Source organism: Rhinatrema bivittatum, chromosome 7 (genome assembly GCF_901001135.1).
Source record: "Rhinatrema bivittatum chromosome 7, aRhiBiv1.1, whole genome shotgun sequence".
In the NCBI taxonomy this organism is placed as follows: Eukaryota; Metazoa; Chordata; class Amphibia; order Gymnophiona; family Rhinatrematidae; genus Rhinatrema; species Rhinatrema bivittatum.
In genome coordinates this window covers 107,964,753-107,987,823 of record NC_042621.1, presented here as the reverse complement: position 1 = coordinate 107,987,823, position 23,071 = coordinate 107,964,753, and the positions used below count along the sequence as shown (strand labels likewise).

Sequence of the window (23,071 nt, the reverse complement as noted above, 5' to 3'; positions counted from 1 at the left end):
AGAAAAAGAAGCATCAGCCTTCTCCCAACTTCACCCCCCCCCCCCCCCCCCCCAATCCTTCCAGGCAGTGAAAAGCAGCACGGCCTATGGGGTGCAAGAAGCAATGGCTCCCTCCGCATACTCCAGCCCTCCCCCCAAGACAGAAGCAGGAGCAGCAGTGCACAAATGAAGGCTAGAAGAAAGCTGAGGAATCTGATGGTCCCTGGGGGCTGAAGGAGGAGGCTGCTGCTGCCCCTTGAGCTTCTAGAGGGGGAAAACAAAGATCGTGTGTGTGTTTGTGTCTGAGCATGAGAGAGAGCCTATGCTGCGCAACTAAAAAAAGCAAACAGAATGTCAGGAATTATTAGGAGGGGAATGGTGAATAAAACGGAAAATGTCATAATGCCTCTGTATCGCTCCATGGTGAGACCACACCTTGAGTACTGTGTACAGTTCTGGTCACCGCCAGGGGCGGATTGGCCTATCGGGGGATCGGGCATCCCCCCCCCGGTGGGCTGGTTGCGCTAGTCACATGGTCTGCCGAGCGTGGCTCTGTCACGGCTGCGCTCGGCAGACCATGTGGTATTGCCTGGGCGGCGAATCCCCGGGCCGGTCTTCATCGGGAATCCACCGCTGGTCACCGCATCTCAGAAAAGATATAGTTGCGATGGAGAAGGTACAGAGAAGGGCAACCAAAATGATCAACGGGATGGAACAGCTCCCCTATGAGGAAAGGCTGAAGAGGTTAGGACTTTTCAGCTTGGAGAAGAGACGGCTGAGGGGGGATATGATAGAGGTCTTTAAGATCATGAGAGGTCTAGAAAGGGTAAATGTGAATCCGTTATTTACTCTTTCAGATAATAGAAGGCCTAGAGGCACCCCATGAAGTTAGCAAGTAGCAAATTTAAAACAAATCAGAGAAAATTATTTTTCAATCAATGCACAATAAACTGGAATTTGTTGCCAGGGGATGTGGTTAGTGCAGTTAGTGTAGCTGAGTTTAAAAAAGGTTTGGATAAGTTTCTGGAGGAGAAGTCAATTAACTGCTATTAATCATGTTGACTTAGGAAATAATCATTGCTATTACTGGCATTAGTAGCATGGGATCTACTTAATTTTTGGGTACTTGCCAGGTACTTGTAACTTGGATTGTTGGAAACAGGATGCTGGGCTTGCTGGATCCTTGATCTGACTCAGTATGGCAATGTATGTTCTTATGTTAGTGAATGAGTATGTGAGAGTGTATGAGCAATGGCGTGTGTTTGAGTACATGAGCGAGAGAGAACATATGAGCCTGTGTGTATGAGTGATCATGTGACAGAGCATATGAGCATGTGTGTATGTGCGATTGAGCATATGAGGGAGAGCATATGAGTGTATGTGTGTGATTAAGCATGTGAGAGAATGAATGAGCATGTTTGTGAATGGTTGAGCATGAGAGGGAAAGTGTATGAGTGTGTATGTGTATCTAGTTCAACATATGAAACAGGGAATGAGAATGTGTGTATGTATATAGTTGAGCATGAAATAAAGAGCAAATGAACATGTTTGTGTGTATATGATTGAGCATGTGAGAGACAACGCATGAGTGTGTGTATATTATGCTGGTGGTCCTTTGGACCAAGGGGGAGTTGACGCTACCTGTGAGGAGGAACCCCACAGGTCCCCACTGTTGGTAGGTGAGGCAGATGGAGAGCAGAGACCCTGCTGGAGCTTCACTACTTCCAGCCCACATTCTCCTTAGGTTGAGCCCTTGGGTGCCAGGGCCGGCTGGACTTATATGGGGCCTCTGCGGAGATGGAAGTCCAGGAGGAAGAGGAGATGCTGAGGTGCAGGCCAAGTTCAGGAACAGGCAGTGAAGCATGAGGTTGGGATCTAGGCAAGGATTGAGGCAAGTGGTGTATCTCGTGGTCAAGTTCCAGGCAAGGGTCATGGCAGGTGGCGTAGCTCGTGGTCAAGTACTAAGCAAAGGTCGTGGCAGGCAGCGTAGCTTGTGGTCAGGCCCAATCCAAGTCAAAGCCAAGAACAGTCTGAGGAATGAAGGCAGGAACTCAGGACGGCAAACCAGTTCGCAGGAGTGAGGAGACCTATTGCCAAGGCAAAGGCTGGAAGCAGGGTCTAGCCTTATATAGTCCCCAGGTGGTGATGTCATCAGAAAGGGCCAGTGGCACTTTCCTGCCATGGGCCATTTAAATAGCAGAGAGAGGTGCGCGTAGGAAGACACCCAGCGCAGGAGGAAGTCGATGGTGTCCCAGCTGCGGAGAAGGAGAGGTCAGCAGCGTTAGCTTGGCAGCTCGGGCCTGTGGAGTTTGCAGCGTTGGGCTGGTGGCTTGGGGCCGAAGAAGAAACACTGAGTCGGCAGCAACTCCCTGCCACTGCCAAGGAACTCAGGCCTGCTTCTATTGTAGTGTGGTGGCAGGTGAGTGAAGCCGACCACAGGGCTCTGCTGCCAGCATATGTAACAGTGAATGTGTATGGTTGATCATGTGAGAGAGAAAGAGACCATGGAGAAGGTTTGTGTGCAACAACCCCTCTCCCCACCCCACCTGCTAATTCTTGATAATCTCAGGGCATCTGGAAATCAAAAGTTTCCAGATATGGAAAGCAAGGGATTGATTTTATCCTTATAGTTCTAATTATTGAGTGTTATTTTATGTATCAGCTGTTTTGAAATATTTTATTGGCATTTTGAAAATTTTATATGAAATTTTAATTATTGAATGTTCTATCTGTCAGTACTTTTAAAAATATTTATAATTTTTATTAGCATGCTTTTAATATTATAACTTATATTTCTTGATTTTATTGTTTTATGTTTTATGAGGCATGATGTTTCTGTTTTTCCATTGTGTCACTGCATACAGAGTCTGGCTTATTGTGGTTTCCAATTCATTTTTTATCTGAATGCTTATACTTACACTGTATGATCTTTCGTTCATTATTTGGTGAGGATCTGTCTCTGTTCTGCATATGTGAACAAGGTGAGGTGTTCTGCTAGCATGTAGTTTTGTGTAGGGTCTATAGTAGCTTGGCTTGTTCTGTTTTCCTGTGAGATGGTGTTTGGGTGTTTTAGGGGCTGGTATAATATTTACAGTGTTGCCTTTTCATAAGTAGGATTGTTACTGTTTGAGTGCTGGCATGTTGTACTTTTTGGTATGGGAGGTTTATTATATTCTAATTCAGTTTACTCATGGCTTTCTGAGGACTAAGCCTATACCTAACATGCGTTACCATAGGCCTAATACTATATGAGTTCCAAATGCCTTTTTTCCTTTACATTTTTTGCAGGGTTTTCTACATGCAAATATAATATACGGTACATGTTGTAAGTGATTTTTGACCTCAGAATGTCCTTTTCATGTAAAATCTGGTATTATGCACAGCGGCGGATTCCCGATCAAGACCGGCCTGGGGATTCACTGCCCAGGCCGGCCCAGGAGATACCACGTGGTCTGCCGAGCACGGCTCTGTCACGGCCGCGCTCAGCAGACCACGTAACTAGCGCGACCGGCCCACTGGGGGATGCCCAATCCCCCGAGAGGCCAATCTGCCCCTGATTATGCATGCATAATTTTTGTTTGTGGGAAGGCATGACTGGGAGAGGGCTGACACCTGGTGGTTGGATTGGGGGCCCATGACTGCAGGGTTCTGAAGGGAGCCCTGGTGCATGGTCCCAATGCCAGGACTGACACTGTAATGATTGGCGTAAATAACTTGGGAGAGGATATAAAAATAAGGGGAAAAAAGATCCTCAGTATTTGTGAATGAAGGCTCATGGCACCAGGATCTCTGTATTGGTAAATGACTGAGCTGGAAGCCCAAAGGAGCAGGAGGAAACTGCTGGGTCAAAATAAAAACCAAAGCCCCTTACATTTAGTAGATGCTCCCCACTCGGGGTGTTGTATATGGTGTTCAGGGTGAGGGCGCACTGTTTTACTTGGCCGTAGATGCCAGATAGCCTGGCTATGGCTCTGTGATGATGCTTGGCAGGGGGGAGGGGTTTGATGGTGTGCCACAATGAATTGAAACTCTGTGCCGGGTGTCCCACCACACAAAAAAGGTTGGGAACCACTGTACTAGCAGACAGCTGCCCGCCTCAGACTGCGTCCACTCCAGCTCTCCCAACATGTTCTTGGAACATGCCTAGAGCACACACACCCTCAATGGACCATCTGTATAGTTCCAAAACAGGGTCCTACTGGAACGTTCCTCAATAGCAGCACATGGGGGCTATGTTTATGTAACTGAAGTTCATGTGCATACCACAGAGATAAAGACAAGGGATAGGAAACATGGGACTGGGAAGATGTACGCATCAGGATTGCTTACAAATGTAGATCCCTAAATTTGAATGGTGCACCCCACCCACACACTCAGATCTGATACCTTGAGTTGCCTCTGGCCTTCTTAGACTCAACAAACTCATTCCATTTTTAGGGATACTGGCTGGAATGAAATCCAGGTCTTGGAGGGGAAAATGAACAATTGTTTTCTGCCTTCCTTTCATGCAGAGTACTGAGGAACAACAAACGTAACAGGGGTGACGGCAGTAGAACATCAGTGAGAGGATGAATACTTCTAATAAATTCATTGCTGGTTGTGTTTGTAGTCGATGGTTATATTATTTGTTGCATGTGTGTCGAGGTCCGCCTTACACCTTTGACTGGATAGCTGGCTTTATAAATATAATAAATTAAAAAAGAAGGAGGAAACTAGGCATCAGGGAATGCTTGAACAAACAGAGGTTTATTTAGCCCAGGCCTGAAATGATGTCTTGTAACTCACTAGGAATTTTATAGCACAGATGAGGACTTAGCAGAGGGGAAGCATGGAAATGAAAGGTCGTCAGCTTTGTGCAGGGGATGGAGGAGGAGAATATAAGATTGTAGGCACATGGAGGAGGGAGAGTCAAATTCAATGATGCCGGATAACTAAAAGAATCTACCCCCCCCCAGACCCCCCTCCACCTCCTCCTGCTATTGTTGTAATCGTTGCGGGGAGCAAGGTAATAAGATACCCCCTCCCAGGGCTTCGGCACTGCTTCTGTCAGAATCAGTGCTGAAAGTGAAAGTTATCCACTGGATGCCTGCCCAGCATTTGTACTTCAGATCCAGGGTGGGAGAGGCCTTAATTTTAGATCCTTTATCGCAGTGCTCCCCAAACCTGTCCTGGCAGCACACCTTGCCAGTCTAGTTTTCAGGATCTCCGCCATGACTATGCAGGAGATAGCTGCATGCACTGCCTCCTCCATTGTATGCAGATCTATCTCATGCATATTCATGGTGGAGATCCTGAAGCCCTGACAGGGCTTGCTGTACGCCCAGGACTGGGTTAAGAATCACTGCTTTATAGCAATGGCAGAGGGTGGGGGGGGGCCTGGCCTGCAGACTCCAGTATTTGCTTGGGACCTTTGGAAGGGATTAGAGGGAGGGGGAGCAGTGTCCAACAGGAGCAAATCTGAAATTGGGTGGGGGAGGAGGGAGAAACTTGAGTCCTAGGCTCATTCACAGGGGTTGTTTTTTTTCATTATGACAGCACTGCTTCCCCAGATATCTTTGAAGATAATCCGGGTAAATAGCTAGTTAACCGGATCTGAAGCAGGTCGAAAGTTATTGAGCTAACTTAGCCGATTATAGTTTAAAATTGGCTAAATTCATCAGATAACTTTCCTCTTTCCGAAAAGGCCCCCAGAACTCCTCTTTTTTTTTTGTCCAGCTAGATTTTAGCCTGATAATGACTAATCCGGTTAAAATCTTGCCTGATAAGGGGTTAAATATCCCAAACCATGCCATTTAGTTGGATATCTTTATCTTTCTAAATAGTTTTTGAATAGTGACCTAGTTCTTTCTATGGATTTCTAATCTGTGATAGTTTATTATGATTATGGACTTCTGACATTGGTCTTTTATTTTATTTATTTATTTATTTAACTTTTTTATATACCAACATTCAAGACGGTGGTCCCATCATGCTGGTTCACAAGAAACAGGGGTGTAATTATAATAAACTTTTAGTTGTGTAATTATAATAAACTTTTAGTTGTATATTTGTTTTCTATATATGTAAATATTTTTAATGTATTTTAATTTGGTTTGTTTTTCTCTGTTTTATATTGCAGATGTTTATGTAATCTTTTATCCTTGTATATGTACTTATTTAATTGTTGTACATCACTTTTGAGCATTTTTGTAGAAGAGTGGTCTATAAATATGAATTAAATAAAATAATAACTGGGAGAAAATGGCATGAGGAGTAGGTAGCGCTGGAATAGTGTACAGAGGTAAATGAAACCAACCTGGGGATATATCTGAATGTGAAAACCAATAAATGTAATGGGAAACAAATGGGAAATCAGTGCAAAGAGACCAAGAAAGAAGTGATGTGGGAGTGCTGGGGCAGCTGGAAGAGGAAAGAAATGACGATTTCTGAAGGAGGAAAAGAGTCAAGATGGCCAGCGGGGAGAGAGTTCAAGTAATCTCATCAAAGGTCAGAAAAGAGAAAATCTTATGACTATTGTACAGTTGATGGCAGAGAGCAGGACAAACAAGAAATAGTGAGAGAGAGAAAGACACTGGAGAATTGTGACCTCCCAAAGTTTGTGGCGGATTCAGAGAAAGCAAGAGGAACAGAGTCAATAGTTAGAAAGCCATCGAGAAGTCAAGGAAAATCAGGAGAAACCGGAAAGCAAAGGACTTCAGTGTTGGTAGGGTTCAGCATCAGGAAGCAGGAGTGTATCCCATGGAAAATGCTGATCAACATAGCAGGTGATGGAAGAAAAAGACCAATTGACCCATACAGTCTGCCCAGTTATTCCTGTCCACACTACAAGGATAACGTTCCAGTTACAAGCCACAAAGCGTGGCCACTTTTAAGTTCTCTCCTTTTTGTCGTCTTTTTCATTTACCCCTTGCCAACTGGGATAGACAAGCATGTAAAATTCTCCTTTGAGTTCATACCCATCACCCTTCTCTTCCCATGTCCAACCACACAGCTTTTGTAATAATCCAAATAATTACCAATACTAGTGTGGCTATTGCCCAAACATCTCGCCTTCTAGGTCCTTTGCCTAGCCTGCCAGCTAAGTGGGTGCCTGCATCTGGTTCTTACTGTACATGCAGCCTGCCAGACACATCCAGCCACAAGTTTAGTTCTATTGCTGCGTCCTAATGTAAATAACTACCAGTCCGAACGTCCTGCCAGATACACCTGGCTATGTGAGTGCCAGCATTTCGGCCAGGAGTTCTAGTGATTCCCGCCAGACCTACTAGGACTTTTAACATTTCATTTTAACCCATTTTAGCTGTTCATCTAGCAGCTCCAGCTCTTGTTGCTGAATTGTTGGCTTCTAGGTCATGCATCGCCTGTCTTTCCTCTGTGCATATCCCTTGCCCTCATAATATCAATTACCGGGTTAACCTCCACTTCCTGCTCCAGGAAGTCATTCAATGCAGCCAACCCCCTTTCTGTAAAAAAAAAAAAATATATATATATATATATATTCTTGGAATTGTTCCCAAGTCTACTCCCTTTGAGCTTACCATTATCATAATCCTTTGTTCTAGATCTTCTCTTCCACTGAAGTTGGCTTACCTCCTGTGTATCATTAACGTGCCCTGGAGCTCCTGAGGGCAGGGCGGCAGCTGTGGAGTTGTGTGGGCTCCAGCCTCACTCCCTCATCTGCAGTGCGGGACCAGAGAGGGGGAAAAAAAAAAGTGACAGCGGCAGCACGGGACGTGGTGGGGTTTCTCGGGCCCCACCAGCAGAAGGAAAACCGAGGATCAGTGGTGGGCTGGTGGGGTGTCCTGGGCCTGACAGGGAGTAGCAGTGGGAGTGATGGGGTTTCCTGGGTCCTCCCCTCAGAAAGAAGCAGCCAGTGCGTGAAGGGAGGTGCGATGAGCAGTGGGGCCATCTCCGAAAATCTAAGAGGGTTTCCCAGGTCCCACAAGCAGAAGGAACCGACCTGAGGTGGGAGGGGAGAGAAGAAGGGGTAAGGAGTGATAGAGAAAAAGAGAGCATTGGGTGGGAGAGACAAGGTCAGAAAGGAGTGACAGAGTGGGATGGGGGAGGGGGAAGGAAGGGCAGAGAGGAGAGGAGGAGTGGATAAGACAGCGCTAAGGGGAGGGAGAGGGGGAAAGAGCCCTCCACACAGGACATCTCCCATACACCCAGTATCCCCCCCCACACACACACACACATCCCACTCAGTGCTGCCCCCATGCACACCCCATACTCACATCTCACCCTTCAACCCCTCATGCACCCTCTACCATGCACATACCCAGATCTCACCCATGCAGCAGCCACCTCCCTGCTACACCCACATACCCGCATGCCTCCCAAGCCACCACAGCCCCATCACACACCCATGCTGCCACCACCCCTCACATGCACATCTACATCCCACTCACGCCACCACCACCCCCTAGTGGTTAGAGCAGCAGCCTACAACCCAGGGTAACCAGCGTTCAAGTCCCGCTGCCTCTCCTTGTGACCTTGCGCAAGTCACTTTACCCTCCGTTGCCTCAGGTACAAAAACTTAGTTTGTAAGCCCTCTGGGGATAGGGAAATACCTACAGTACCTGAATGTAAACCGCTTTGATGTACCCCTTGAAGTGCCAAAAAGCAGAATATAAGAATCTAAATAAATCCCACCCCCACCATCCCTGCCACATGGACTCACCCACCCACACACAGGGGCGAGGAGAGGGGAAGAAGTTGGGGAGTGTGAGATAGATGGAGTGCTCCCGGTCATACACACCTCAAACTCATGCCCTTCTACATCACTGACACCCCCCTCCGTCACACATACGGGGATGAGAGAGGGAAGAGGGCATACACCCCACTTACTCCACTCACACTCCTGCATCTCACAACACCCCCGCCACACACAGACACACATACACCACACTACCTGCACAGTCACTTCCCTCCTCTATCCACCCCATACACATGTGCAGGTGAGGAGAGGGCGAAAGGGCACCCACACCATTACCCCCTCATCCACACTCACACACATTCTCACAGGAGGGAGAGGAGGCAGCTACAACGTGCAGAATGCAAGGGGGGACTAAATGCACACACACACATATGCAACCTAGGGCATCACTCCCCCTTCCTCTCCCCTGCACGCACACCAGAGCCCCTGCCCCCACACAGCATCTGCATCACTTCCCCCCACTCCCTTGCCCCCCCCCCCCCACCCACAAACACACACACATGGGTGGAGGGAGACAGAGAAGACTACAAAGTGGAGTTTGTGAGAGGGAAAAAGTGCTCACACCCTGTCCCTCACCATCACTTGTTCCCCACTGTACCACCACACACTCCCCCTCCCCAAATTCCCTCCCCACACACGGAGGTGAAGAGAGAAGGAAAGAGTACCTCACCCATACACGTGGGGAGGGGGGCAAAGTGGAGAATGCGGGGAGGAACACACATGCCCCACTTACACCATTAACTCCCCCTCCTACACACACACACACACATGGTGTCAGTCTGTGGTCCTTGCTCTGTAGGCCTGCAGGTGCCCGCAGGCTCCTCCCTCCCTTGGCAGGCATCGGTGTTTCAGTTCTGCTGTGTTGTGCTACCTCCTGGCACTGCTCTCCTTGTCCGTAGTGCCATGCTGATTCTAGCCGAGTCTGCATTGCTGTTCTTTGGGTGGGGAACTGTTTCCTGGCACCGGAGGAATAATAATTTCAGTGTTTTGGTCTGAGCCTCTCTTCTCTTCCCTTTCTCTGTCTTGTGCCAGCAGCAATTAATGTTGTACTGAGCCTGTGATCAACCCATTATGTCCCAGTGTCCTTGTTAGAGGACGGCTTCTTAAAAGAATTGGTGACATAATGGGTTAAAGAAAGAATTTAGCACGGGGGGGGGGAGGGGAGGGGGCCTGGTAGTAGCTGGATGCTGTTTGCTAGAAAACCTCTGGGTGGGAGAGGCAAGGAACAAGAGGGGGAGGGGTTCAGTTTAATAGGAGTTTATTCTTTAGATTTTGGCAGTCTGTAAACTGGATAGCACCTCCTGGGCTGGTAAGGACAAGTTACACACGGTCCTTCTACACAAATCTAGGCTATTGTGAAACACCTTTTCCCTGAAGAGCTGATTTATAGAAGAGCTGTCCTTGGCCCGTTCTTGTCAGTGCCAGTGTAGGATGGAGGGGCCCAGGAGCCACAGGAGACGGATAAGTACACCAGCTTTAAAGCTGTGAAGGTAAATGCAGTAATGCTGTATAGTTCTTGTGACAAGGTCCATGCTGGAGTCTCCGCTGTTGATGCCTGGAAGCCTGCAGCGCTGAACTCTACGGCATCGCTTGGCTCTGAAATTACCTCCCTCTGCTTTTTTTTTTTTTCCCATTTCCCTGCAAAGAGCTTTGTGATCAGGCCTGCGGCCCTTTTTTGCATCTGGCTGACAAAGTTTGTGTCTGGTCTGCAGCTTTCCTATCTGGCACTTTTTAAAACAAAACAAAAAAAAAATCCCCTGGAAGATCCCCCCTAACTTCATCTGCTGCGTGAGATTAACGTGGCCAGGTCTTTTTTTTTCCCCCTTTTTCCACAGTCACAACTGCTGAGCGTGTAAAGCAGGCTTTCTGTAACTGGAGTATGGCAAAAAGCAGGCCTCCCTGTAGTGTAGAGATTCCCAGCCAGTGCGCCATGGGGGAACCTGGGGTGTGCTGCGAAGCTTGCACTGCTTCAGGAGAGAAGATGAAGGTTGGTCACAGACGCTGGCAATGGTCTTCATCTCTCTTTTCCCTTCTTCTCTCCCCCCCCCCCCCCTGCCGTCAGGAGTCGGCCTTACCTGCTGCAGCTGCTGCTCCCTCTGCCTGCTTCCCTCTGGAGTCAGAACTGCAAGGGACTGGCATGTTCAGACTTAACAGGGGGAGCCGGCTGGAGGCAAACCAGAGGGAAAGGAAGTGAAGTGATGATGACAGGGGGTCGGGGGAGGGAAGGAAAAGAATGAAGGCAGGAGGTGGAGGGAAAGGATACCAGGGTGATGGAAGGGAAGGTGGGGATGCCAGGGGGGGGGCATAAAGATGACGATGCGATGTGATGATGATGCCAGGGGGAGGAGGGAAGTGAATTTAGTGCCAGGTGTGCCACGCTAATGAGCTTTTCCATAGTGTGAGGTGGCTTGAGCCAGCCCAGCTCACTTTGCCCACGGGGAGGAAGGCTCTGTGACTAATACCGACTCATGTCGGAGCTATCAGTTACTCCCTGATGAGAAATTTTAGGGATAAAACCTGACAAAATGCCATAATGTCAAGTCTTTTATTCATTTCTAGAGGAGAGCTGTGCCAAGGATGTCATCCCAGGCCGCTGATTCTGCGCTCTGTTACCGTACCCTGGCCGCATCCCTAATGATGAAACTTGAGAGCTGCACTTCTGTAATTACTTCATACTGCCTGGGTCGGATTTTCTTGATGCATGGAAGAAACCTTTTTTTTTTCTGTAAAACCTGCAGCTATGAGGCTTTTTGGCAAGTCTGGTCTCAGTGATAACTTGCAGTGCTGCAGTCCCCGGCCTCCTCGCTGCTCTGCGTGTAGCCAGCACTAGACTCAGCACTTCCTGGAACAAAAGCTGATCCTGCAGTTTCAAGGGACAGTGCTAGCAGCTGTGGAGTTTTATGGTGTCCTGATGCTGCGCTGGCAGCCGGGATGGAAAACAGCAGCGTGCATGAAAGCTGAATCAGTGGGAGTGTGGGCGGATGAATGTTGGTGGCCTCAGTGGCACTCCCCTGATGCTGTAGTATAGAGCTTGGTGGCGTTTCTCTGCAGATGATGAAACGGGATTAGCTGCTCACCCCCCAGTGTAGATCCCATCCTTCTGAGACTGAGGGGGATTCTGTCCGTGAGTTTCCTGTTCCCTGCCAGCTCGGTAGGTGTAAAACCATCTAGTGCTACAACTTGGCAGGTGAAATGGCCAATAGTGTAGTGGCCTGGCCCATGTTTGCAGTCCTGCCCTTCAGTGTCCTCTGTTTTAACATTGCCAGTAGGTCGGCCATGACTTCTCTGCTGAGACTGAGAAGAATCTGGATCCGTTTATGGATCCTGTGATGGGCACGATGCACTTATAATCCTTCGTTTTCTCTGGCCACGCAGCTTTCTGCTGCTACATTGGACTTCTAACTCAATTGGAAATAGCCTTTATTGAGGCTATGGCACTGGGAGCCTTCATTTGTGACCACCCGGGTGTGTTCCCAATTTTTAGCCATCTTCTCATGCCTGTTCAGCTCATTCATTCCAGTGAGTCCTGGCCTTGTGCCGCAAACTGGCCCTCCCTCTAAAACCCTGAGTCTGGGCAGTGACTAGGAATCGCTTTTGTGCCATAGCTGGGACTCTTATCCACCATGCTTTCTCCAAGAGACCCGACAAGCAGAAGCAGAGGGTAGGGAATGAAACCCAGATCACTTGCAGCAGTCCATTGAACTGGCCCCACTGCTCTTATAATCTTTGCTCGGGATGTTCCTTCTCTAAGACCCTCCTGGTTTTCAGGGTGAGGATCCCCAGCCAGTTGGGTTTTCAGGATATCCAAAAGGAATATATGCATGAGATAAAATTTGCATGCTGCTATGTGTATGTTGTGCGTGTATATTCTGTGCCCACATTTTCTTTTTTTTTTTTTATCGCGCCCTTCCTTTTTTTTTTGTAAATTTCATACCCCGCAAGCAGTAGGTTCTTAGTATCACAACCATACTAAGCGGGAGGAACTACTGACAGCAGGATTTTTTTCTTTTTTCTTGAGTTCTTGGCTCGTGATATGACTTAAGGCCAGTTTCGGGGCTGGTGTTTCGTTTGCCGCGTTGAGTGTGAATTGGTCACTGGGGCAATAGCTAATAGGTTCATCTACATGGCATGATAAGTGCTATAAGATCCGTTCTTGTTTCAATGCGTGCTTTGGACACGCTGATTCCCTTAATGCATCGGGAGTTATTCTAGCATGTCCAAAATGCACATGAAGCTGTGCACTAGGCTGAGCGCACTATATTGCATCGGCGTGTGAGTGCATACAGTCAAATAAAATCTGGTCTCTGTCTGTACTGGAGTGAGGTCTGGACTTCATGCGGTGTATGAATTTTGAGTATGTATAGATTGAGGCTATTAGATAAAGCCCCATGCTCAGAGGTCTTAGTTTCATCACAATAGGTATGGGGAGAAAGTAGCCAGCCAGAGAGAGAGCGTGCACTGTAAAGAGAATTCCAATCCCAGAGGTAATGCATATAGGGAAAAATAACCATTGCTGTAGTTACACGATGTTAGGTTCCATATTAGGAGCTAACTCCCAGGAAAAAGATCTAGGCATCATAGTGGATAATACTTTAAAATCGTCGGCTCAGTATGCTGCAGCAGTCAAAAAAGCAAATAGAATGTTAGGAATTATTAGGAAGGGAATGGTTAATAGAACGGAAAATGTCATAATGCCTCTGTATCGCTCCATGGTGAGACCACACCTTGAATACTGTGTACAATTCTGGTCGCCGCATCTCACAAAAGATATAGTTGCGATGGAGAAGGTACAGAGAAGGGCAACCAAAATGATACAGGGGATGAAACAGCTTCCCTATGAGGAAAGGCTGAAGAGGTTAGGGCTGTTCAGCTTGGTGAAGAGACGGCTGAGGGGAGGATATGATAGAGGTCTTTAAGATCATGAGAGGTCTTGAACGAGTAGATGTGACTCGGTTATTTTCACTTTCGAATAATAGAAGGACTAGGGGGCATTCCATGAAGTTAGCAAGTAGCACATTTAAGACTAATCGGAGAAAATTCTTTTTCACTCAACGCACAATAAAGCTCTGGAATTTGTTGCCAGAGGATGTGGTTAGTACAGTTAGTGTAGCTGGGTTCAAAAAAGGTTTGGATAAGTTCTTGGAGGAGAAGTCCATTAACGGCTATTAATCAAGTTTACTTAGGGAATAGCCACTGCTATTAATTGCATCAGTAGCATGGGATCTTCTTAGTGTTTGGGTAATTGCCAGGTTCTTGTGGCCTGGTTTTGGCCTCTGTTGGAAACAGGATGCTGGGCTTGATGGACCCTTGGTCTGACCCAGCATGGCAATTTCTTATGTTCTTATGTTTATGAGAGAGAACTAGAGGCTGCTGGGAGTTGTAGTCCCAAGAGGAGCAGAGAGCAGGAGGCTGCTAGGAGACTGTACATGTTTCTTCATGTGGAAACACACATTTCTAGGATTTTGTTTCTGTCCAGAGTGGGGCACTGCCCCACCCTGACATCTGCTGATAAAAAAAATAGAGAAGGAGGCCGCTAGGATAGTTAGTCCCAGGGAGCCTCATCCAATCAGGAGACAAGTATTGACCTCAGAGGAGCATAGTAAAATAATTGGGGATTACAGGTGAGGCTAATTTAATGAATTATTAAGAGACAGTATAGTGCTCCTTGAGGAAGGAGATTTTCAAGAAGAAGGGACCAGCTAGGGAGACACAGAGTGCTAGAGAAACAGAGGCTGGTTAAGCCAAGAGCTGCCACTCTGATAAGGAGATTGGAGTTCTGCTGCCAGGGACTAGTCACATGAGAAGTGATGACAAAAAGGGGTGTTTGATTGCTGCATGGTTTCTCAACCAGTGTTTAAATCCTTGCTGTACATGTCCGAAGTGACCTGGGGCTGCAGGCACAAGGAACTGTGCTGTTTGTGAAGAAACTGATTTGAAAAGGAAAACACAGAAGTTGTTGGGAGCCTGTGCATGGCCAGGTGAGGAAAAAGTAAAAATCAAGAATACTTTTCTGTCTCCTTCCTTGATCTCTCTGAGCTGTCCCGAGAACGAGCTGGAGTCTGTATATCCTGTGCTCAGAATGATCCAGATCTGGTTTTGGAGACTTTCTGTGATCTGTTTATGTCCACAGTTTAAGAATGAAGTTTTCATATTATGCAAGGTTGTTTTGTGGGATTTGGAGAACAAACAAAGTTTTTTTTTTACATAGGGAAACAGCGGCCTGGTAATGCCTAGGTGCAGGGGCATGAGATGAATACAGATAAACTGTAGCCTGTGGGCACACAGGATGGTGGGGTGCCCGTCATCTATAACCCATGGTGTGCTTAATATGCCAATAGATCTGTGGCTGCGTCAGATAGCATGTCGGAGAAAGTTTCGCTGGGGTGGGGGTGAGGGTTTCCGCTGCTGTGGCCTGCGTCAGGAGAGATGGCTGTGGCCTGTTGAGGTGGGGGAGGAAGTGGTAGCTGGCAAGGTGCTACCCGTGCTTGCGCTGCTCTGTGGGGTGGCAGCGCTCTCACTTAGTCCCTTACCCATCTGGTGCTCACGGGGATGATTTCTCTATTCATTCAGAGTAACCAAAATATGCAAATTAACCTGGATTTTGGATACTCATTGCGGACATCTTGAAAAGTGAGCTTGCTGGTGGGTGGCCCTTGAGGACTTGCGTTCAGATGTCTTGGTGTGAGCTTAGCGGTATAGAAACAGGATGTAAAACTGGAAGTGCCGTACCCATCTTCTCCGTCTTGTAATTAGCTCAGTCCTGGCTCTTTCCCATTTCAAACAAAATATAAAATGGTTTTATTAATGTCCTAAAACCTTCTCGCTGGAGCTGTGACTGGCACCATTTCAAAAAAGGAAAGGAAGTGACAGCTTCATGTGAGCGGTATTAACATTTCTTTTTCTTATAGTAACAAATGTGGTTTTTGGGGTTTTTTGTTTTTTTTTTACATAGATACTTCAGGAAGAGAACCTTTAACAAACTAGGACCCACTGCATGCCCAGAATGACCTGGAGTTGATTGACTTCACTGGGAACAGGATGGGAATTTTATATCCTGCTCTGGCTGCGTGCGTTGTGCGGCCTTAGAGTTCTGCCAGGAAATTCCCTTTGCTACTCTACTTTTCAGCTTTCTCAGAATTGACAAAGTATGGTATTTGAAAAGGAAATCTTTTAAACCCTTAGCTCATTAGCTGAAAACTCCCCAGCATATTTTTATGTCTTATGCAAGACTGAGTTGGCAAGATTCATTGTGCTCAGGATATGCAAATTTGTGTATTACTTGTGATTGTGTGATGGGGACTACGCCCGTCACTATCTCAGTCCCCGCCAGTTTTTCCAGCTCTGGGCAGTGGGAGTGATGTTTGAATTTTTGGAGCCTCCCCTTGCATCAATCCCATCTTTTTCTGGGATGTTTTAGTGGATACAGATGAGCATGCTTGGCGTGAGAGGGCAGGCGATAGTGGAAGAGAGAGTGGGTGGGGAGTTGGTGGAGATCCCTGTCTAGGCCCCCCTCAGGCCTAGGGAAGAGAGGGAGAGAAGTGGGAGTGGGATTGCATGGTCAGAGCCTCTCCCCTTGGGGTTTTGATCAGAAGAGAAGGACTCTGCATTAGATTTGAAGAGGATTCTTGGACTTTCACTTGACCAGCCTGGAAGGTGGGGTGCCCTCTCTTTCTGTATCCGGAAAGGCCGAGAGTCGCTGATCTTTAAGCCCACGCTGCAGTGCAAAAAGCAAGAGCAAGGAAGGCATATAGAGATTGTGATCATCGCGGACTCTATTTTTGGATTTTGAAACTTCCTATTTTCCTAGTTTATGCTGGAGATTCCCAGTACCCAGCCCTCCAATAGGAAGGGATCACTAAGCCTGGATGGTGGCGCAACAGGGAACACAAGAAACCACAGTTTTTTTTTTGACTGTTACGATTTTTATGCAGTTTAACGTTTCCATACTTTGAACACCAAGGTGGATTCTGCCCTTTCAGTTTTGCTTCTGGCACCTGTGTTTGATGTTCCCCCTGCACCTAGGTGGCACCCCAGAGTACAGAGGTTTGGAGCAGTGGAGTTTTCCTTAGATACGCCCGAGGTCCTCGAAGTTGAACCCCAGTAAATGTAGCGCCCCGGATGCAGCTGACAACCCAAACAGGGACCCCTGCTACACGAGCAAAAGCTTTTAACAGCTGTACCGGTCTCCTTACCTGAACCAGCAATCTGACTCATCTTTATTTCTGTAGTACAGAATCCTGTCTTCTGTGTAGCTGAGGGGGAAGGGGAAAGACGGCCACAAGAAATAATCAGATCTTTTCGAAAATGCTCTTTGTGAAGGGCAAGTGAAGAGTGAGACCTGTCTGCTCAGCCAGCAAGCACCGTTGATGGATCTTCTGCTGGGAAACAGGCTGCGTTTGCAGGTTTTAGCTGCGGTAGAAAATGGAGATGCCGATATTTCCTCCTGTAACTGTTGTCAGAAGCAGCCTTCCAGAGATGAAAGCCTTTGAAAACTGAATGGGCTGAGCAGCTAAATTTAGTCACCTGCGTTTCACCAAGGGGCTGTATTTTATCTGCTGGGCAGGCCTGGGGGTAGAGATTGGTGAGGGGAGAAGGTTAGGTGGGTAGCGCCGATGGGCACTGCTAGCTGTCTGACCTGGCCGGGTAAATCTAGGCATTGTCACATTGCATCCAAATTTGGTAGGCCAAATCCTCCTTCTGCTGTCCCCAATAAAGCGTATTAGCAGGGGCTGGGGCTGAGAGGGCCGATCTGCTGGCAACAGCTCCCCTCCACCCACCTGTGATTTCCCCCTTTCCTCTGTCTGGCTAGTATTAAAAAAGAGAAAAAAAAAAGTGGCACCAGGCTGCCCTCCCTATCCCCTTCCTTCCATTCCATAACTCCCCTGCAGAGTTCCCCTCACCATTTGTTAACCTCTGACCCCATGGCCCCCTAAATATTCCCCCCCCCCCTCCAGGGAGAAACAGGCCTTCAGTCCTCTTGACTCAGCATCCCACCAGCATACTTTTGGTATAGCTACTCTCCCTCCCTCCCCTCCACTAATACTATCCTGCTGGCACGCACCAATGGTGTGATCACTTCTTTTTTTATTGCCCATCAGATAGGTGGGAGGGGGAGATCATGGGGATCTGTCTGCCCGCCCTCCTCCCCTCCCACTAATGCTTTGAAGCCAGGCAAGTGGGAAAGAACATAACAGGCCCAATGTAATGTGCGGGTGAAAAATGGGCACTCACGACTGAGTGCCTGCTTTCCTAATGCCTGCCCGTCCACCTCTCCTGGGCCTGTGATGCAGTATGCTAATGAGCTGCTGCGTTAAAAAGGAGGCGCTAGGGGTACCTGTGCATCCTTAGAGCCTCCTCGGCTTCGGGCGCCCAGGAGAAGTGGCTGTGCGCAGTTTAGGGAAACAGACGCTCGAGTTTACGAGAATCCTTTTTCCCAATCCGTTCACGGAATGAGAGAAATGCCTTAGTGGGTCAGGTCCTAAGTTAGGCACGCGGCCCTTTTTGGAATATTGACTTCTCTGATTTCCAACCTCTCTTTTAAGGCCGGTGTACTGAAAGGCACTTAAGGTCATCCAAGTACACATGAAAACCTGCGTTTATCGGGTGTACTAACAGGCGATGTTAATGATGTGCAAATAAGCCCAGAAGGTAAAATACGTGAGCCCTTTACCTAAGGGCCTTCTCTCAAAAACCTTCGTTAAGCCTCTCGAGGTGCAGTTAATTTTCTCGCAAAAAAAAAAAAGCATTTTTCTTTTATCTGTGCGCAAATAGGTAATGAGGTGTTTTGCATAATTTTCTTTCTCTCTACACCTCCTTAGCATGGTTATTTATGAAAATTCACAAAAGCTAAAATATGCATGTCAAAAGCGCAGTTAGCTCGCAGCCACCTGGTTTCCACATATACTTGCGTTTGCGAGTGTTGGCCTCTCTGCTTGAACTGAGACCCACCCTGCGCTCTACCTTCCTTGGCTGTCCTCGAGTGCAGTGGGGGGGTGCTGGAGCCAGAGCTGGACCTTGGGAAAGGGAGGTGCAGATGCCGAAGAACTGCAAAGCCAGCTGTTCTCTTAAGCAACTTTTGTACAGTGCAGCGGGGACGAGCAGGACTTTATGCATGCCTCTGTGTCCTTGTCCCATTTTGAGTCGTCTTTAGACTAGGCCAGGGCTAAGAAGAAAACCCAGGTTTTGATTTTGGCTTTGACCAAGATATTTGGAGAGCCACATCACACACTTGAATATTAATACACCCCCTCCCCCACCCCCACCCACATCTGTGATTCATGTGTACACGTAGAACACAGAAATTTGCGAGCATAGAACAGAGAAATTTGCTGGTCTTTGCATGCAGAAAGCGAGCACTTAATTTTGTCTCGACTTTTGTGCACACATAGGAGCCAATGCAATGTTGGGCGCTGAGCTCAGCGTGGCTGGGCACGGGATTAGCGCGTCCATACCGGCGCGTAGAAATAGCGCTCATCACATGCAAATGCCATGTTGATGAGGCTATTAGCTAGTACGCCCCAATGTAAAAAAAAAAAAAAGTGTGCCCGACGTGCACATTTTAACCCTCAATATTTTAAATAAATAAATAGCGCCAGCCCGGAGCTGGTGTAAAGTTTTGAGGCACCCCAAGGCATGCTCAGAAGAGCAAATAAATACAGCTTTTCTGTGGTTCCTCCTATTTAATATCGTTGCAATGCTAAGCAGGAGGAACCGCAGAAAGCTGCAACATGAAAAAAAAAAATCTTGACCGGTCAGGTTAGGAAAAGGGAAGCTCAATTTACGAGCAACTGCTTTCCTAACCTGTGGCTGTGCATGGGTTAGGAAAACGGGTGCCTGGAAAATCATTTTCCTTACCAGGGCACAGCCACTCCTCCAGTGTACTCAATGCTAGGGACTCCTAATTTATCCATTGCATGTCCCTCATTTGAGTATTACTTGGAGTGCCCAGGAGAGGGGTTGTGCGCGCTTTCAAAAAACGTACATCCAGGTTGGACGCACATTTTTTGCCTGCATGGTATTGCTTCGGCCCAAAAGGCAGAGTTTGGATTTAAGTGCACACTATAGATGTTAAGAAGCATGCCCGTAAATCCGCACAAACGAGTCACGCCTTGCCAGGAGCAGGTGTAATTCTAGGTGGGGGAGTTTCATGTTCTCCAAGAATTTCCAAAGCGAATATGTGCATACGTTTTTTTTACTTTGAAAATTGTGAACCGTCTGCAGATAAAAAGTACCCGCAGACTTTCCCATCCTTGAAAATTACCCGCTCTGGGGGGCACTTGTCAAAGCCGTTTCTGCAGGCAAAGCAGTGTGTTTCCTTTTAGAAATGGGCTTTTTGAAAACTGCCCACCCTCTGTGCAGGTAACCAAAGCACTTGTGCCGCAGCGCGCATACTCTGGCCCGCACAATGCAGAGGAGTTCCCAGGGGAAGGATTCGGCCGGGCGAGGCAGCTGCACGTCGCGTGGCCTGGAAAAAGTCCCCGCAGGAAAAGGCAGCTGCAGAGCTCTGTGGCAATGATCACGGCACAGCTTGGCTTTATTGGCACAATACCTGTGGGTCAAAACTAGCTGCGGTATTTACACCATTCCCACAATGGAGCTGAATTATTGCCCCCCTAGTAGATATTTAACATAGGACAAACTAATTGTAACTGATGGAAGGGAATAAATGCCTTTCACAATAAGACATCTCTCCTATTCTATGTTTTTCTTTTTTTCACACAGACCTAGCACTCCCCCACCCCCAGCTGTCTCTCCCCTTCCTGCACAGCCTCATTGCTCTTCTCGCACAGGACCAGCACTCGCTTCCCCCCAGCCCCTGCACCGCCTCCAGCTAAGAGCTGCAGTTCTCCCAGCTCCCCCCTCCCCAGGAAAGCTCTGCGGCTCTCAGCTGCCACCTACCCCCCTCCCCCATCACCTCCGGGTACGCTCTGCTTCCCCTGCCCCCCACTCTGGCCTCGGCTGAAAGACTGTTTCTTATTGCTGTTGCAAACTGTTCTTCAGGGCGGCCTCAGAAACCGTTTCTTTGGGCGGGCAGTCACACTGCAGGCTGAAGCAACTTGTGGCGGGGTTTGCAGGAGCTGCAGCCTGCCTGCGGGACATGCCGTGGTCGCCCTATTGATCTGTGGCCGATCTTGAGCCGCAGCCCGAGACCGCGGGCGGTTTTACGGGAGAGCAGTATCGGAGCTGGCGGCTGCTCAGTACAAGATAACGGCCTGCCAAGGTCGGGGGGGGGGGGGGGGTGAAGGGTAACACAGAGCCACATGCATGTACTCGGGAGTTGGATGTGGTAAAAATGTTTTTGTATTTTAATTTTATTTCTAAGGAATGGCTCGTGTTTAGCAGCAGCCTGGGCCTGCAGTGCAACTTTCAGGGTCGTTGTAGAGGTGAGGGGATGGCTGCTTCCTTAAGATCAGCAGCGGGAACCATGGAGAGGTGGCGGCCCTGCCAGGGAGCTCCAGCGCTAGGGGGGGTTTTCGGAAGGATCAGCGCGGATGGTGGATTTGAGTTTGGTGCCTGGAAATCCGCTGCCTCGTGTGGGGTGGGGGGGGGGGGGGGGGCGTCGGTTTCGGATGCCTCGTGGCGGCTTCCCTCCCACCCTGGCATCCGTGCACGTGATGTTGTCTCTCTAGGGCAGGTGACTGGGGCCGAATGATGGTCAGAGACCCGCAGACAGGAAAGATTTGTCCGAGTTTCTTAAACTCTGAAGGATTACATTTATTTATTTTTAATTTTTATATACCGGGATTCCTGTATGAAATACAAATCAATCCGGTTTACATGAAACGAAAAGTTGCCCTGGTCTGGTAGGTCCGACCGGTGCATTTTACATGGAACATTGAACATATATGCTGAATGAGAGAGAGAGAAATGGGAAGATGCTGGCTTTTGTGCCTCCTGGACAGAATACTGCGAAGTGGGTGAAAGGAGCAGCCATGTGAAATGGAGATGACAAGGGGCAGCAGCCTTTTAAAGTATTTCCTAATGCGTTAAAGGGAGAACTTAAGTTAGTAATGACTGTCCATCTGTCTCAGACAGTAGGAGCACTGGCTGTGGGGGGAGCTTAACTGCTTCTGCGGTCCCGCTTCTTGGTGCAGGCATCACTGGCTAAATGGGGGGGGGGGGGGGTGGAAGAGGAGGAGCTCACTGCACCTGTATTCTCTGCCTTTCCCAGTGGGAGATCCTGTATGGAATCCCTAGCTATAGGGATGCTCGTGCTTCTGCAGTCCCGGCCTCTCCCAGCAGTGTAATCAATCCTGTAGATCTAGGCATTCCTGCAACATTAGAGAATGCTACAGTATGCAAAACTACTTACAGGATAAAACCAACATGTGTTTTTTTTTTTTTTAATTAATATAAGTGTTTTCTCCCAAACCACCTGCAGTCTTTGATATAATGTGTTTGCTGATTCTACATGCATATACCCTGCTAGCTCATTTTTCACAGTCTGAGCAGCTGAATTTATAAAAGCCATGTCATTTGGAAGAAAGCAGTGCAAAGGCTGCAATAAATACCCAGTGTATGAAAGGCTTACACTGGGAATCCATGTAATAAAGCTGTCTGGAGAGAGCACCTGGGGCCATACAGCCCAATGGCATAGGAAAAAGAGTGGCACGTGACTGCATCCTCTGCTTTACAGTTAATGATCTCTCTGTGACATTGGGAGAAAGGAATTCTTCAAACTAGTAGTGATCCTTCTGTCTGCGTGGCTTGCATCTTTGTTCCTCAGAGCAGAAGAGAGAGGAAAGAACTGGGAGAAGATATGAATGTAACTTTCACCTCTACTTTTCAGAGCCAAAGGATGGAACTGGAGCGATGATCTGTTGAAGGGAACTCCTGGGCAGCGCCATTGGAAGAGGTGGGTGACCTGGGGCACAAAGCTGGCGGGGGCAGTGTCATGCCATACCATGCCACGCTGCCCTTTTGAGTCAGTCTGCAGATCTGTGCGTCCATAAGGGAAAGGCGAGTGTCAGTTTGTCCAGTGACTGCCCTGTAACAGTGTGTCTCACCCAGAGAAGCAGAACTGGAGAGAGACTCTGGATAAGAAATGGATTGCACCTTGCTGGACTAGACTGTTTTGCACCACTCCTCTTCAGAGCAAGGGTAATGGACCTGGAGTAAGTGTAGTTTGTATTTCTCAGGCCCCGGGAACGAAGAGAGCGAGTGGAGCGTGCAGGAGAAAAGGGGCCTGTGCGAGAGCGATCTGCCCAGAATAAGGATGTAAATCCTTGCATTAGCTAGATTTTCTTCTTACTCTGTGCAGGGATATATGACTTCTTTGTCCGTGCCCTCTGATCTGCGCCTGACAGTGTGTGTGGGGGGTTTGGTGATATCTCTACTGTTCAAGACCCAGTTGCCTTCTTGTCCTTTACTTTATAC

The 23,071-nt window shown here is 48.0% G+C and overlaps 1 protein-coding gene across 3 annotated transcripts in view; it reads left to right on the top strand.

The window, feature by feature from the left end:
• Positions 1 to 23,071, top strand: part of ST3GAL2 (ST3 beta-galactoside alpha-2,3-sialyltransferase 2) — a 334,488-nt gene that overhangs the window by 194,155 nt on the left and 117,262 nt on the right. The window contains exons 1-2 of one of the 3 annotated variants that reach the window (XM_029608904.1): positions 14,495 to 14,673; positions 22,485 to 22,550. The exons of 1 other annotated variant lie outside the window; for it this stretch is intronic. The gene's annotated coding sequence lies outside the window, so the exon portion shown is untranslated. Of the gene's footprint in view, positions 1 to 14,494; positions 14,674 to 22,484; positions 22,551 to 23,071 lie in introns of those variants that run through there. One more of the 3 variants, XM_029608903.1, reaches the window with a different exon arrangement.